General features: G+C 36.8%; 1 pseudogene; it reads right to left on the reverse strand.

Moving 5' to 3' along the window:
* Positions 1–1451: 1451 nt before the first annotated feature.
* Positions 1452–3195, reverse strand: LOC137817923 (putative MYST-like histone acetyltransferase 1; annotated as a pseudogene).
* Positions 3196–18925: the final 15730 nt, after the last annotated feature.

Genomic DNA, 18925 nt, shown 5'->3' on the forward strand with positions numbered 1-18925 from the left:
GAAGGCTTCATTGGTGAAGAGTGCACAAGGAGCGGAAGCGGGGGCGGCGACAGCGGAAGCAGTGGTGGACAATGAAGCTGCTACAGAGCAAAGAGAAAAACCCATCAAACCCACACAAAGGCAATGTAATAGTAGCTAACTAAACCAGAGAAAAACGAAAAAAATTCTATATACATTCGGTGCAACACAAAACGAGGACGAAGAACTTACAAAATGATTGAAGCTGAGAAGAACAGATTGAATGGAGTAGAAATAGCGCAAACACGAGTTGGAACGGAGCAGGAACAGTGAAAGGAAACACAAAGAGGAGAAAGAAAGTATGAAAAAATGTGGCGCGCTCCAAATGTTAGGGTAAAAAAGATTTACAACTGCGGCTATTAGGTAAAGCCGCATTTGTAAATCAACATAATTTCAAAAATGTCACCGTATTTTTTACGAATGCGTGTAAGCGCAAAACCGCACTAAATAAATAACAGTCTTTTCTTCATTTTGCACTAGTATATTCCAACTATATAAGATTGATCCTTTGTAGATGGTCTACCAGTTGCTCAATAATGAAAGTTGTCTACTACAAAACACTATGATCCTGAAGGAAGCATTCCTGTTGTCAACCCTGGCTTTCTAGGTGCGAGATTTGAACCGTCCATATTTATACTCCTAGAGCATCCATCTGTTCCTTTCACTATCAGCAAAAACCTTTCCCAGTTTATTCAAACTAATCTTAACTGACCAAAAATGGGTCATAACAGATACCAAGAGATAAAGACCTCCCACATGACCAAATCAAATACAATAAGGAAAACACATAACACAGTCTAAAATCTTTGTTTCTATTTCAGCTTAGCAAGAACACTACATTTACAAAGCTTGGTCTAATTTGACTGATGAATACAAACTTACTCACGTAAGCAAGTACCAATGCAATTGAGAACTCACTACTAGCGAGACTTTTTATAACGAATTTATAAAACTTTTTATGATGGTTCTAGAATTACATCAAAGTGTGAGTTACTATGATAGTTAACACCACAACCATCATAATATAAATTACTTTTTCTTATGATGGTTATTAAGATAACATAGTAAGTTATTGTTTTCTTAAATTTTTTATTTACGAGATTTCCTGTACTCATGATAATATCATTCATCTGAACACATATTTGAAAAAGAATTATTTCTAGATTAATCTGTTTTGCTTCAAAGTTTGAGTTAATTTAAAAACACTATAATGACAATTATAGTGATAGTAAGCAAATGATTTTGTACTAGTATTTACGCTGATATCTAACATTATGTAATCATCTTATTAAAATAAAATAAAATATTTGTTTATGCCATTTATTATTAAAAGATAGGAAGAAAGAGATAATACAACAAATACATATGCATGTACCTGCGCTACAATTACAACTACTAGAATCGGTAATGTTTCATTCTTATTCTCACTATAATCAAAGGTGCAAGTTACATGTTGGTATTTTTTTTTTATGGATTAGCTTATAAGGAGTCCTAATCAATTGGCTAATATCAACCTCTAAATTCCCCTCTCAACAACTTTAAGACGGTGATCCAAAACTTTCGGATCAACACGCATAACATGTTTTTTTGTATTGTAGATTTTGGAGGGTGGTTAATATATATTTAGCTTTAATGACAATTATATCACTCATTTCTTGTTAAAATTGAAATATAAGTCATTCAATAAACACCAGTGTCATTGCCTTGTACACATTCATAATAAGTACCTGGATAGAAATGTTCGCCTTGTGCTTCTTCAGAATGTCCAATACCCTTTGTAGCTTAGTAGTCCAAGGTCTCAAAGGGATCTTTCAGGTGTCCCAACTTTCCCTCCTTCTTCTTGGACAATATATGACTTTCAATGATTAAAATTTCAACAAATTTTAGTCACACTTTATCATCTAGGAACTTTAAATAAAAAAAAGTGCCTTTTGTAGAAAAAGAGAACTTACGAGAAGTAACTAGAAATTTGTCATAGCCTTTCCTTTTGTAAGGTGGAAGGGTGAAGAAGATACATGTCAAATTGTAAGATTCTTTGGAATGTTTTTCCTTCATAAGAAAAAAAATAAACAAAATCAACAAGATTAATAAAATAAATTTGTCGCTTCCCCACTCATTTGTTCCAGAAGGAACAACAAACCCTACTTTTCTTAACTTTATGCCATATTTTAGTGTCTTAATTAGCAGTTTGCTCTTCAAAAATTTCTTATTTTATGTTAAATCCTTTATGTGAGTTGATTTTAGGATTGTTCATTTACTTAGATTTGGATTTTAAGACAATTATAGGTGAGAACCTAAGGAAAGTCCCCGCTGTACATTAACTTAATCAAGTGGTTAAGTAGATACGAAGGTTCATTTCACAAAGGCAAAGGAAAAACACAATTCAATGGTGAGAATGATGACAATTATGTTGCGTAAATTTAACAAACACTAGAAGAGTAAGAACATGGACCGAATTGTAAGCAAGGAAACAAAACTAATAACAAGAATAGAAAACCGAATTAACACAATCAATATATGGAATGGATTAATGGAAGAGAAGATGAAAGAAGAACTTATGGAAGTGGAGCTAGGATGAGACACGCCACTTGATGGGATGGAATCACCAAGATGAGTGCATGAAAGCCGCCACTTGAGAGCTCATTTCTCACAAGATAAAATCAATTTAGGAGGAGATTCAATCACTCACAAATCACACAAAAATTGTGCAGGATTTCTTTACTCTAATTTCAAATTGTGAATACATGAGGTAGGCCTCCCTATTTATAGATTTAGGAGCCTTGGAAGAGAAGAAAATAAGGTAGAATGGGAAGGCACAAAATATGGTGCGGCTAGGTGTTGACATTGGTCAATGCCGCACCATTTCACATGTTCTAGAAGGTAGGGTTTCCTTCCTACCCTAATGGACATCTCAAAGGCCCAATCTTATGTCTTCACCTCCTATTATTGCTATATAGACCTACTCTTGCTTATTTTACTATTTGGACCCCTCAAGAGAGCCTAACTTGTTTACAGCAATTTTCTAGATATTAAAAAGACTTGCAGGAAGAACTTTAGGTGCTCTTGTCTTTGTCTAATTCTCCCTCTGGTGAGGTCTCTACTTTGAGATGATTCTTCTTTGTGTGCTTTAACATCCTTGGGCATCTCCTTGTGGGCTTGGTTTGCATCAAATCCCATTTACTAGTTAACACATATATATACCTTCATTTTGTGATGTTTTTATACAATTATAAAACTAGTTATAGAAATTGGAATAAACTAAAATTCTTCATTTTTAAGACTTAGATGTAAAAATTTCAATATACGAATCATAATGAAAAGTTGACATAAATATAGGAGCTAATTAATGTTTAATTCAGTAATTTTGTAGTTCATTTGAAATCGCTCACCTGTTTTACTAGGGAATGAAGAGGAAATGTTATGTAAATGCACACGACTTGCAAGGCTATCCCAGTGAAAACCCTTGTTAGTATTAGCGACAAGTTTTAATGGATGAAAAATGTGATCTTAAATTCATACTACAATTTGAAAACCTCGTTAAAAACAATGAAGTACTCAAGTTTGAAACCCCAAAATATTTTTAGAAATAAACATTTGGGTTATACATGCTACTAACCCACGTCCACAACAAAAGACTATTTGGAATGTGTACCAGTGAGGACCGTACGTGGGGCCGACCGACAGCACAAGTCCAATTACGCCCAATCAAGGTCAGCGAAGCTAATTTTCAATTAAAAGTTAGGTAATGTAGTCCTAATGTTATCCAACTCCTTAACCTGACCCAATAAGGAAAGCCCACCAAAGGTACTATAAATAACATATATTCCAAGAATCAGGTACGTCTTTGCTGACTTGAGCGTCGGAGTGCCTTCTACAGGTACCCTGCGAGCTTTGATTACGAGAAGACCGAGAGATGAAGCAAGGAAGAAAAAGCGAGGAGTTTGCAAGGAAGGGAGCTTAAGGATAGTACGATCGACTGATAGAAAGAGATAGAAGAATCCTCTCAATAGTTCTCTAGGCCCCAACCCTCATATGAGAACAATTGGTGCCCATCGTGGGCCGAGAGAAATCGAGAAAAAAACGCTAGTAGATAGTATCAACCCGTAGCATGACAAGCGAGAGGATGATCGAAGCTGACCAAATGATGTTGTTGTTGTCTTTGTAGAGAGAGATGGCTGAGCTGAGGAGGAGAAACAAAGAAGTGAGCAGGAGATCCAAGCTCTTCATAAGGAAAACGAGGATATGAAGAAGAAGTTGGTCGAGGGACGACCATCCGTTGTGTCAACTAATCTTGTTGGTAGGTCATTCACCTCCCCTCCCAACCCGAGAGTGATTGAAGAGACCAAGGATAAGGCCCCCACTTGGGAGATGGATGGTGAGTTTTGTCCTAACAAGTCGGTCCGCACGACTAACACCCTGGATTCGGTGCGCCGACACCCTTTCATCGATTCTATTATCGGAGTTTCACTACCGGATATGTGGAAAGGCTTCAACAGGGATTTCTATGATGGCACGACCGATCCAGATGAGTACATGGATGCGTACACTATACACATGAGCCTATATACCTCATACAATGCGGTCCTGTGCCGATTGTTTCCCACGTCACTGAAGGGAGGAGCTCTTACACTAGTAGAAAATGCGTAATTTACGACTTCCTATAAAGACGGTTCTTTAAGAACATTCGTACCAAGAGACGCGGTGGCCGTTTTCGTAAATTTAATAAAAATTTCTGGGTTTGTAATGACGGTTCAGGAAACAAAGACGGTTCTTAATTTTTTGATGGTGTGTGGAAACAAAGACAATTTTGTCTAGAACCATCGTGGATACGCTGCTCACAGAAAACAAAATCCCACGCGCGCACTTCTCTTTCCTTTACTCATTTTCACTCTCATTTTCGCACATGCTCTCCACTCTCATTTTCTCACACTCCCAACCCACCAGTCGTGTCACTTGCTCCGACCGCGCCGCCAGCTGCTTCGACAATGCCTTCTGCTCTGAACGCGTCGCCTCAAGCAGTCGCTGCTCCTTCAGACCCAGCTCCCGCCGCGACCTCGAGGTTCTTCCCAGTACCCGTCGCGACCAGGAGCGTCGTTCCACCTCTCGCTGTGAGCTTCCCTTCCTCGTCAGCCTTCTCCGTCGCACCAGACACCACAGCGTGTCGCTACCAGATCTGTGTTCGGCTTCAGCATCCGCCGCCAGCCACCTCTGCGTGCCACACCAACCAACTTCCACCACCGCACCAGCCACCGTGTTTCCCTAGCCGGCTCGCTTCCCGCTTCCTCCACCGTGGGACTTCCATTTTCCTCTAACTGAATGCCAAAACGAAAATGGTTAGTTTATTTATTTATTTAATTATTTTTATAATAAATATTTTGCATGTATATTTATATTAGTAATATTTTAATTAATTTAATTTAATTTATAATAAATATTATCCTAGGTTATTATATTTATTTATTTAATAATTTTTATAATAAATATTTTGCATGTACATTTATATTAGTTAGTATTTTAATTTATTTAATTAAATTTATAATAAATATTTGTATTTATATTTATAGTAGTTAGTATTTTAATTTATTTAATTAATTTTATAATAAATATTTGCATGTGCTGATTAGTAATGATTAGTATAGGTATTTATTCAACACTTTGTGAGTCAAGGAGTGTCTGACCCTCGACACATTTGATTTAGTTATAGGATTTATATTTATTGTACACGTTGATTCTGAGTCTGGGGGTATCCGATTCTCGACACATTTGATTTAATTATAGTATGTTATTTATATAAGACGTTGATTTTGAGTCTGAGAGTATCCGTCCCCTGGCAATTTTGATTTAATTATAGAATTTGTATATATTGAACATGTTGATTATGAGTTTGGGGGTGTCCTATCCTTGACAATTTTGATTTATATTTTCTTAGTTTACCAGTTCTATGGATCGGAGTTGGATTAATACACCAAGGATAACTGATGCTTACGAAAAACGGGTCGAAGAATTCTTACAGTTTGCGCAACAAAATGCCTTTAGTAATCATAATGGAGTAAAAATAAGGTGTCCTTGTGTCAATTGTTTGAATGGAAGGATATTGAGTGTTTTCGAAATTAGAGATCATCTTTTATGTGATGGATTTTTGAAAAACTATACAACATGGACGTGGCATGGTGAATTGTTAGACTTGCCAATTGTGCGCGGAGCTTCGGAGGAAGTTGATTTCTCAATGGACGATAGATTTGAAGACATGATTTGTAATGTGGGAGCAGAATCTTTTGCTAATGCAGTTTTTGAAAATATGTCTAATGATGCAGAGACTTCTTTGTATCCTGGTTCAACTAACTTCACACGATTATCAGCAGTGTTAAGGTAGATGAATTTGAAGGCAATGAATTGATGGACCAACAAAAGCTTTACTGAATTGCTCCAATTGTTGAAGGACATGCTTCCAAAAGGAAATACATATACCCAATCGAAATTATGAGGCAAAAAAAATTCTTTGTCCGATGGGTATGGAATATAAAAAAATACACTCATGTCTTAACAATTGTATTTTATTCAAAAATGAGTACGAAGATTTAAGAAGATGTCCTAGGTGCGGTTTGTCACATTATAAGGTTAAAGTTGGTCAGAATGATGAAATTGATGAATTCACAAAAGAAGGTTCTCCTACTAAGGTTGTTTGGTATCTTCCAATAATTCCAACACTTAAGCGTTTGTTTGCAAATGCAAATGATGCTAAAAACCTTAGGTGGAATGTAGATAATAGAAAATGTGATGGACTACTTCGTCATCCAGCTGATTCTTTGCAGTGTTAAAAGATTGAAAAAGAATTTCCTGAATTTGGAAAAGAATAAAGAAACTTAAGACTTGGATTAGTGACTGATGGAATGAGTCCCTTTACAAATTTAAGTAGTAATTATAGTTCATGGTCCATTTTGTTAGTGATTTACAACTTACCTCCTGTTTTGTGTATGAAGCGCAAATACATGATGTTATCTATGAGGATCTCTGGTTCAAAACAACCTGCAAATGACATAGATGTTTATCTTAATCCATTGATTGAAGATTTGAAGTTATTGTGGAATGAAGGGGTTGATGTGTTTGATGCGTTTAGGAATTAATCTTTTCGATTTCATGCGATGTTATTTTGTACTATCAATGACTTCCTTGCATATGGGAACTTGTCAGATTATAGTGTGAAAGGCCATATAGCATATCCAATATGTGAAGACAAGACATCTTATGAGCAGTTGAAACACGGAAGAAAAACTGTGTATCTTGGGCATTGTAGAGTTTCAGAATGCTAGTTTTGAGAGGTTCTGTGAGAAGCATGGGATATCACACACCTTTTCAGCCCTAGGACTCCCCAACAAAACGGTGTAGTTGAAAGGAAAAACAGATCATTAGAGGAACTAGCTAGAACTATGTTAAATGAATCCAAGCTTCCTAAGTATTTTTGGGTAGATGTAGTCTATACTGCAGCTTATGTGTTAAATTGAACCTTAATTAGACCCATCCTTAAGAAAACTCCATATGAATTGTATAAGGGCAAAAAACCTAGTGTGAGTCACCTTAGAGTTTTTGGGTGTAAATGTTTTGTATTGAATAATGGCAAAGAAAATCTAGGTAAGTTTGATGCTAAATCTGATGAAGGTGTGCACATTGGTTAGGCTTTGAATGGTCATGCATATAGAGTCTTCAATAAAAGGTTGCTCATAGTAGAAGAATCAATGCATGTTGTATTTGATGAAACTGATCATAGCATATCTAAAATTGTTGCTGATGACCTTGACAGTGATGAATTTAAATCTGTTTTAAATCAAAATGAATCGATTCATATTGATACTGCTGATGCACATGTTATGCAAGAACCTACTGTGTCTGCAGGTTTGCCAAAAGAGTGGAAAACCCCGAGAGATCTAACCCTTGATAATGTCATTGGGAACATTGAGAAGGGAGTGTCAACTAGAAAATCCTTGAATAACTTCTGTGAAACAATGGCCTTTGTATCTCAAGTGGAACCCAAAATTCTGAACGAAGCTCTCAAGGACAACAACTGGATTCTGGCCATGCAAGAGGAACTGAATCAATTTGCTTTTAATGAGGTCTAAACTCTTGTTCCTAGAATACCTGAGATGAATATAATTGGAACAAAATGGGTATTCAGAAACAAGATGGATGAGCATGGGGTGATTACCAGAAATAAGGCTAGGCTAGTGGCTAAAGGGTATAATCAAGAAGAAGGAATAGACTATGATGAGACATATGCACCAGTGGCTCGGCTAGAAGCTGTCAGATTACTACTTGGCTTCTCCTGCATCAAAGGGTTCAAGCTATTTCAAATGGATGTGAAGAGTGCCTTCTTGAATGGTTATATAAATGAAGAGGTATTTGTTTCACAACCACCAGGTTTTGAAGACCATCAGCATCCAGAATACGTGTTCAAACTCAAAAAAGCTCTCTATGGGCTCAAGCAAGCTCCTAGGCAATGGTATGAGAGGCTAAGTGATTTCCTCACCTCACAAGGCTATGACAGAGGCACATCAGATAAGACCTTGTTCATCAAGAAGAAAGGGGATGACACAATTCTAGTACAAGTATATGTGGATGATATCATTTTTGGATCAAACAATGAAGAATTGTGTGAAACTTTTGTGGAATTCATGAAGAGTGAGTTTGAAATGTCAATGATGGGTGAGTTGAACTATTTTCTAGGCTTGCAGGTCAAACAACTCAAGGATGGCATTTTCTTGAATCAAGCTAAGTATTGCAAAGATCTGCTGAGGAAATTTTAAATGGACAAGTGCAAACCAATCAGCACACCCTTCTCAACTAGCTGTCACTTGGATCATGATGAAGCTGGAATTTCTGTTGATGAAACCAAATACAGAGGACTCATAGGACCTCTATTGTAACTCACTGCCAGCAGGCCTGACATAATGTTTGCACTGTGCATGTGTGCTCAGTTTGAATATGCTCCTAAAGAATCACACTACAATGCTGCCAAAAGGATTTTGAAGTATTTGCAAGGAACTAAAGAAGTTGGCTTGTGGTATCCAGGTAACATCTCATTAAGTTTAACTGGATATTCTGATTCAGACTTTGCAGGTTGCAAAATTGATAGGAAGAGCACCAGTGGAACCTGTCACTTGTTTGGATCAAGCTTGATCTCATGGCAATGCAAAAAAAAAAGGCTTGTGTTGCTTTCTCCACTGCTGAAGCAGAGTACATTGCAGCAGGGAGTTGCTGTGCTCAAACCATATGGCTAAGACAACAATTGAATGACTTTGGTATCTTACTTAACCATATATCTTTGTTGTGTGATAACACAAGTGCAATCAACTTAACCAAAAATCCTGTCATGCATTGAAGAACCGAACACATTGAAATTAGGCATCATTTCCTAAGGGAACACATTTCAAATGGAACATGTGAGATTAAGTTCATTGGTACAAATTTACAGCTTGCAGATTTGTTCACAAAACCTTTGGCTAAAGATAGGTTTAATTTTCTACTTAATGAATTGGGAATTATCAATGCCAATTGTACCTCACAGTGAAAAATTAAATCTATTTATTTGCAATTAAATGTGTTTATTTTTGGTATTGATATGATTTGATGACTAGGAAAGAGAAATTCTGATCTTTGACTGATTGACTGACTTAGTGGGCATTAACCTCTGTACCTTTGACGGTTTTGGTTATGGTTATGTAACTGATTGATGGTTTGGGTGCTCAATCAAGGTGTGGTATGTGTGCTTCGTGACCCTAAATATTTACTTCATATTTTCAAAGATTCTCTGCACAATTTCAGAGCATAAAATCTTCATGCATATCCATTCATAACTGCCACATCAACTCATTCATTTTACAATATAAATCTGTGTAAAAATCTGCTACCCACATTGGTTGTCCATTTTCGGTTCTCACCATTTGAAACTACAAGAAAATTCTGGTTCAACCATGGCTTCTTCTTCAACACAGAAAAAGAAAAACCAGGACAGGCAAAGCACATTTCAAGGAGAGCTAGAAGGCTGGTTCGCTGGAGACGAAGAGGGTATCAATGCCTACATCCACGAGATGAGCAGAAAGCATATTAACATACCTAAGGTACTGGATTTCAACTGGCTGACATCAGAGAAATTGATTGAAGACTGCATTGAAGCACCAGAAACTGAAAAAGCTGCTGGAATTAACGGGTAATGTGTATCCTGATTTTGTCAAAGTGTTTTACACTAACCTAACCTTGGATGGAAAGAACATTGTCTCCTATGTGAAAGGGATCAAAATGAAGGTCACCAGTGAAGTCTGGAATTCAGTGGTTGGAATCAAATATTCTGGTCTAAAGGTTGGAAAAGGGAACACAAGTGGGATTCAGGAGTTCAACAAACTTTAGTATTACAAAAGCTGTATGAGGAATCCTTCCCAGAGCATAAGCAGATTCCATGCAGTTCATTTGAACCTAACACCACGTCTTGTTGCCTACATTATAGCATGGCAGCTCATCCCAAGAGATACAAATCATGTTGTTTTACATGAAGAGGATTTAATCCTTTTATACTGCATCATGAACCTGATCAAGGTTAATTGAGTGTATATCATCAATGAGCATATGCTGAAATCCAAAAGATTAACTGATTATCGCTTTCTTTATGCTATACTTGTTTCAAAATTGATTGACCACTTTGGCATTGACACTTCCAATGAGCGAAATGATACCATCAAAGATGTGAGTGAGATTGACAACTCAACTCTCACAAAAATGGGGTTTCACAAAGTGGAGGACAACTGGGTGATTCTCAAAGGTAAGGATCCTCAAAAAGAACGTGGAGCCTCAAACCTCAACAATGAAGATGGAGATGAGGTTGTTCCCATGGAAGATGACACGGTTCAAGCTGCAGAACACTCATGTTATGTTATCCATCACTCCTACAGGCAAGAGCCATCTGCTGGTCATGCTGGAAGTCATAGGACAAGCTCTCCATCTATAGAAATCAGAGGACACTCACCTGCTCCCCAATCAGTGCATGAAGAGGCTACTGCAACTCATCAGAATGTTATTGTTGCCTATCAAACTCCAGAGTACAGAGGTGAACCATTATCCATATTTGAAAGGCACGTTCTGTATCGCCTTGATGCCATGACAACAGAATAGAGAGCATATTTTGAGACCACTCAAGCAAGGTTTCAGCATCTTGATGATAAAATTGAAGGAGTTCAGTTGCAGCTTGCAGAGTTATATTACAAAGATTAGAAGTATCTTGCTTTCCATGCTTTTCTTTCACCAGTTTATATTTCTGCAATGTTGAACAATTTGTATTTGTTTATGGACTATTATGGTTATGTTTTTGTTTTATCTTCCCTTATGCTTAAATGTTGTTTGATGAATCCAAAGGGGTAGAAAAATAGCTCACCATGCTAGGTGAAGCTAGCTGAAACAGAAAGTTACATTCTGCACCTTAAAACTAATTCACATGTTATGCAATGTTTCAATTTTCTGGTTTAGTATTTGGTGCAGTACAGGTTCTTAAAGCAACAGAGCTATGGGGATTTGTCTCCATCAAACAGGGGGAGATTGTTGAAGATGGTTGCTGCCCCTTCAAGACATGTGTTTGATGAAGCCATTTGTGTACATTTCATGTATATTTACCTTTGCTTTAAGAATGTCTTAGGTAGAGTTTAGAGGTTGTTTAAGAGTAGGCTTTTTGCTGAGTAACTCACCTCTTAATCCCTGACCATGTGATAAGAGCAAGCACAAAATTTCTTAAACAATTTTTCACATGTTTTGCAAAAAACACCTTTACTGCATAAAAATAAATTTGTTCTTTTCTAAATAAACAGATTCTTTTTTAAACTGATGCTTTGGCTAAGTCTTGTGAAAATCAAATTTTGTGCAATCAAGTAGTTTGACTAAGTCTTCACTCTTTCAAAACGACTGTGTTTCAATAGTTAAGTCTTTTCTTTTATCGTTTTGAAAAATAAATCTGTTGATTTGTAAATGAATAGATTCTTTCTAGTCTGGTGCAATGCTTATCTTAAACGGTTTTTTCGTTTTTTCCCTGCACCAGAATGGTTAACTGAGTCACCTTCACGTAACAAATTCTCTAACTGCTTTTTGAAAATAAATCTGTTCATTTTATTTTCAATTTGTTCTTTTTATAACAGCTTTAACTGTATTTTGAAAATCTGTTATAAGTTGTTTTTCTATAAAAAGGAAACTTGTTCCTGCGTTTAAAGATCGATCATACAATTGAGAAAACAAGTTTTGCATCAGAGAATTAAGGATTTACAAAGAATTAGCATCTGTTCTTGAAAGATTTCCAAAAATCAAAAGTGTACTTGTTCTTGTTTGGTTCCAAAGCTTGGTGAGAGGTGCTGCTACTATTTAGGCGATCTGTTCTACTGGTTTAAGGCAGATTTCTGCATCCTCTATCAGGTGTATTCGTTTCACATTTCATTTCTTGTAAAAGTGTGGTTGTAAACTCTTCTTGATAGGGTTTCTTGAAGAGTGTGTATGCTGAAATAGTGTTTTTCAGCAAGTGTACCAAAGTTCTTGTAGGGTTCAAAAACAGTGGTGTTTGTGGTTGTTTGAATTGTGATTTAGTGAATTTCACCTTGGTTTAGGTGAAGACTGGATGTAGCTCATTGGAGTGAACTAGTATAATTGCTTTGTGTTCATTCTCCCTTAATCTTTGCACTCTAATTCACGCTTATCTGTTAATCTTCCAGAAATTGAATCTGTTCAATTAAAAATAAATCTGTTCTTTCTGGGCTTGTTCATACAATTCTTATTTTCTGGAAAAACAGTTTGATTCTGAATAGAAGATATATGATCTGTTAAATATCACTGGAACAGGTTGATTGTGATAGGTTACCCAATTGATTGTCAAGCTAATAATTGAACCTTAATCACTTGCTTAAAATTGAAGGTTGCTGTTTTGTGTGATTCACTGTTTTTCTCTGTTATACCAGTGTGTGTGTGGCTTGCAAATTAATCTGCATAATATCAAGAATTACTTGGTTGATATAAACGTTTTCAAACATAAACAGTGCCAAAATAAATCTGTTCATTTCCAAATAGATTGATTTATTTTCTGTGTACTGTGATAGATACTGATTCTGGGAGAAACTTTTAAAAGGTCAATTCCCCCCCCCCCCCCCCCCCCCTCTTGAACTTTGACACTATTAAACCCAACATCATGTTCCCTAAGCTTCCCAGACAAAGAAGCCATACTCAATGATGTTAGATCTTTAGATTCAGATATTGCAGTTACCTAAGGTTGCCAAGCTCTATCAAGACATTTCAAAATCTTGATGTTTAGCTCTTCCTTTTCAAAGGTCTTGTCAAGGCTCATGAGATGATTGATGATGTGCGTGAATCTTTTCTAGACTTCAGCAATTGTCTCACCCTTGAGCATTCTGAACATTTCATACTCTTGGATTAGAGTATGCTTTCTAGCTCGCTTCACCTCATTGGTACCTTCATGAGTTACCTCCAAGGTGTCCCACATTTCCTTTGCTGATTTGCATTGAGAGACCCTGAAAAACTCATCTGAATTTAAGGTAGAGGTTATTATGTTTTTAGCAATGCAATCAAATTTGGCCTTCTTGCTTTCAGAATCAGTCCATTGAGACCAAGGCTTTTCAATGCAAGATCCATCTTTTTCAAATTTTGGGACAAAAGGACCATTTTCAATTGCATCCCAAATACCTTTGTCAAGTGATTCCACAAAGATTTTCATTATGACTTTCCAAAATTGGTAGTTCAAACCACAAAACAGAAGTGGTCTGTTGATTGAAACACCTTTCACAAACTTTTAAGGCAAGAATGAAATTACTTTGAGAAACACTTGAATCAGAATTCAGTTTGCCAAAACACAAAGCAAATAAGCACAGCACCAGAAAAACAATCGGTTGTTTCGCAGAAACAATCGGTTGTTTATACCAGTTCACAAATATAAAAACTGAATTTAAAGAGATTAAGGATAGAGAAAATGCACACAGAGGTTTATACTGGTTCACTCTAAACCCAGAGCTACATCCAGTCTTCCCAGAAACTACTGGGGAATCTGTTAGAATATATGACCTTAAACGAGAGGGGGGTGAATTGTTTAAGAAGGATTTTTGAAAACTTTTAAGCTTAGAATGAAAATACTTCAGAAGAACCTTGATTAAGGATTCAATTTTTCCAAAACAAACAGCAAAAGCACAAAGCTGGAAAAATAATCGGTTGTTTTAGCGAAACAATCGGTTGTTTATACCAGTTCCAAAATATCAAACTGAATTAAAAAGACAGGGATAGAGAAAAAGTACACAGTTGTTTATACTGGTTCACTCCAATCCAGAGCTACATCCAGTCTTCTCAGAAACCCTGAGGATATCCACTAAGCAATCACCACTTGATCACTTACACCACAACCAAGAGAATGACCTTGAAAACCTCAAGACACACTCTCCTTGGCCAACACTAAGATTGCTGATCTTGAACAACTCAAGAACACACAACCAATCTCAGCAATACACGCAAACAAATTGTTCAGCAGTTTAAAAAGATTACACTTGTTACAGATGGAAATCTGAAATCAATACAAGTAGAATCCCTATTCAACACCTTGATCAATCTCTCAACTCTTTAGCAATCTCAGAATACTTTGAAAAACTCTTCTTAGATCAAAACTCTGTTGCAATATTCTTAATATATCAAAACTGTTTTTCAGAATATATCTAAGAATATAGTTTGTTATCAAATCTTAACAAACTCTTAATTGCATTTAAAATAGATTGGTCAAAGCATTGAATGACTGGAGCGTATACAGTTAAAGCATTTAAAGCTCAGTCAAAGAAAACAGTTTTTCTGTTATGGTTTTAAAACAAACAATAGATTGTTGCCTCGAATCAATCGGTTGTTTTGTTACTTAACAAAAACACCATTCAAAAACAGTTTTCAAACTTTCTCAAAACAGCTAAGTGTAAACAATCGGTTGTTTCGATAAAACAATCGGTTGTTTCGACAAAACAATCGGTTGTTTCAACTTAGTTTGAAAATCATTTTGCTTTGATAAAATTGAGATGCTAATTGCTTTGAGATTTAATCTAAGTGTTGATTACAACATTGAACTACCCCAGAACAAGGCTAAAAGCAGCACAACAGCATCAAGCAAAGCAGAGGCTTCATCATCCTTCAAAGGATTTGGATTCTTCAAAACATTGAACACCACTTGGTTCAACAATCTCCCCCTATTTGATGAAGACAAATCTCTGGTGCTTGTGTTGTACTGATTAAATCTGAAGCAGGTCCTGCAGAGAAAGCATTCATACTATCCAAAGCTTCTTACAGCAGCAAGTTGGATTTCTCTCATTAAGCATAATAAACAATCGGTTGTTTACACGAAACAATCGGTTGTTTCTATCAGCAGCAGCAGAAAGCAATTTTAAATTCAGAGATTTAAACATTTTATGCTTATAAGACATAGATATACAAGAACCAATAATTCTCCCCCTATTTGTCTTCACAAATAGACTTTAACACGTATTAAAAACAGATTTAAGAGAGATTATTAAGATCAAGAATACCTAACTCATTTCTCAAGAAGAAAAACCTCTCTTTTGGCAAAGGCTTTGTGAAGATGTCAGCTAGCTGCAGTTTGGTCTCCACAAACTTCACTTCACAGTTCCCATTTTGCATATGATCTCTGATGAAATGATGTCTTATTTCAATATGTTTTGTCCTTGAGTGCTGAATCTGATTTTTGGTAAGATTGATTGCACTTGTGTTATCACACATCAAGGGAACTTTGCTGATTTGTAATCCAAAATCTGCAAGTTGTTGCTTGAGCCATAGGATCTGTGTACAGCAGCTACCGGTAGCTATATATTCTGCCTCAGCAGTAGAGAGAGCAACACATGCTTGCTTCTTGCTATGCCATGAGATTAGGCTTGAGCAAAGAAGGTGACAAGTGCCACTTGTGCTTTTTCTATCTAGCTTGCAACCTGCAAAATCAGAATCTGAATAACCAATTAAATGTATAGGAGAATGAGAAGGATACCATAGTCCTACAGAAGATGTTCCTTTGAGATATTTCAGAATCCTTTTTGCAGCTTTGAAGTGTGACTCTTTAGGATTTGCTTGATATCTTGCACATAGACACACCGCAAACATGATGTCCGGTCTACTTGCTGTTAGATAAAGCAATGATCCAATCAAACCTCTGTATTTTGTTTGATCTATACTCTTTCCAGCAGTATCTGCATCCATATAGCAGCTTGATGGCATTGGAGTGCTTGCCTCTTTGCAATTCTCCATGTCAAACTTTTTGAGAATTTCCTTGCAATACTTTGATTGACTTAGGAAGATCCCATCCTTTGTTTGTTTAACCTGCAATCCAAGAAAGAAAGATAGTTCTCCCATCATAGACATTTCAAACTCACCTTTCATTGCAGCCACAAATTCTTCACATAGCCCATCTTGTGTAGCACCAAAGATGATGTAATCAACATAGATTTGCACAAGAATAATTTCTGCAATAGACTTTTTGATGAAGAGAGTCTTGTCTACCATTCCTCTTTCATAACCATGTGATAGCAGAAAGTTGCTAAGCCTCTCATACCACTGCCTTGGAGCTTGTTTCAGACCATACAAAGCTTTCTTCAACTTGAAGACATGGTTAGGAAACTTGTGATCTTCAAAACCCGGTGGTTGATCTACATAGACTTCCTCATTGATGTAGCCATTCAAAAAGGCACTCTTTACATCCATTTGGAAGAGTTTGAAGCCACTCATACAAGCAAAAGCCAGCAGCAGCCTCACAGCCTCCAATCTAGCCACAGGAGCAAAGGTTTCACCATAGTCTATGCCCTCTTCTTGATTGTAGCCTTTGGCAACTAGCCTTGCTTTGTTTCTAGTCATCACTCCATCCTCATCTAGCTTGTTCCTGAAAACCCATTTTGAACCAATAATATTCATTTCATTAGTTTTAGGGACAATAAACCATACCTCATTTCTTTCAAATTGGTTTAGCTCTTCATGCATAGCCTCAACCCATTTTTCATCTTTGAGAGCTTCTTCAATTGACTTTGGTTCAATTTGAGAAACAAAAGTGCAGAAGTTTAAGATGGAGCTACGTGTGGAGACACCTTCCTTTATCTGCTCTATGATGTTATCCACTGACAGATCTCTAGGAATCCCCCACTCTTTGGGTATCTCACTCTGTTGCAGAATTTCAATCGGTTGTTTCTGCGAATCAACCGGTTGTTTTTCTGCACAGATATCTAGCTTCTCCAAACTGATGCTTTGTTCGTCTTCCTCAACACTGATCTTTGGGTTCTCACTGATTCTGCGATCTACCTCATCAAAGACTACATGTACTGATTCTTCTACAGTCATCAATCTTTTGTTGTAGACTTTATATGCATGGCTTGTGAGAGAATAACCAATGAAAATGCCAAGGTCAGCTTTTTCATCAAACTTTCCCAAGCTTTCCTTTCCATTGTTGAGAACAAAACAGCTACAACCAAATACTTTGAGGTGACTGATGTTAGGCTTCCTTCCATTGAACAACTCATATGGGGTTTTCTTCAAGATGGGCCTTATAAGCACCCTATTCATCACATAACAAGAGGTGCTCACTGCATCTGCCCAAAATACTTAGGAAGTGATGATTCACTAAGCATTGTCCTTGCAAGCTCTTCAAGAGATCTGTTCTTCCTCTCTACAACTCCATTCTGCTGTGGTGTTCTTGGAGAAGAGAAATTGTGTAGGATCCCCAACTTCTCACAGAACTTTGCAAACTTCTCATTTTGGAATTCTCCTCCATGGTCACTTCTTATGGAGCCAATGTTGCTGTTCTTTGTGTTTTGAAGCCTTTTTGCTAGCTTTTTGAATGCAGCAAACGCATCACTCTTTGATTCCAAGAACAAAGTCCAAGTGTACCTAGAGAAATCATCAACAATAACAAGAGCATAATAATTTCCACCAAGACTCATAGTTCTAGAGGGTCCAAAGAGATCCATGTGAAGGAGTTCAAGAGGTCTCAATGAAGAGACAAGATTTTTGGTTTTAAAAGAACTCTTCACTTGTTTCCCCTTTTGGCAAGCTTCACAAATGTGATCCCTCTCAAACTTGAGTTTTGGCAGCCCAATCACAAGATCTTTTGATATTAGCTTGTTCAAATAATTCATGTGAATATGAGCAATTCTTCTATGCCAAAGCCAAGATTCATCTTGCTTGGATAGAAGACATCCAATTGAACATGGTGTAGAGATATCTAGAAGATACACATTATTAACTCTCTTACCTACCAACATTACCTCTTTGGTGTTGGGTAGACAGATTTCACATGTGTTTGTCTTGAACATTACTTGATATCCCTTGTCACATAGTTGGCTAATACTTAGAAGATTATGCTTTAGGCCCTCAACAAAGAGCACATCATGAATCACCAAGATGCTTTCATCTCCTATGGATCCTCTTCCAAGTATTCTTCCTTTGTTGTTGTCTCCATAGGTGACTTAACCCTCTTGCTTGAAGGATATTCTCAGGAACTTTGATTTGTCCCCTGTCATATGCTTGGAGCATCCACTGTCCAAGTACCAAAGATGTTTTCTTTCCTCCAAGATGTCCTACAAAAAGATTATCAAGTACATAGGTTTGGTCCCCTTATGAATGTGGGTCCATTTGGTTTATACTCATCAATACAAGCTTTATTTTTCTTGGGAATCCACTTCATAAGCCCTTTAGGAACAGCATGTTTTCTGATTTTACAAAATCGCACATAATGACCTCTTTTCATGCAATAGAAGCATGTAACAATCGGTTGTTTCGATGGTCCAATCGATTGTTTTTCTGGCATTTTCGAAAATGATTTTGAAAATCTATCTTGCTTGTTTTGTGGATAAAAACCCAATCC

The sequence above is a fragment of the Phaseolus vulgaris genome, chromosome 10 (genome assembly GCF_000499845.2).
Source record: "Phaseolus vulgaris cultivar G19833 chromosome 10, P. vulgaris v2.0, whole genome shotgun sequence".
In the NCBI taxonomy this organism is placed as follows: Eukaryota; Viridiplantae; Streptophyta; class Magnoliopsida; order Fabales; family Fabaceae; genus Phaseolus; species Phaseolus vulgaris.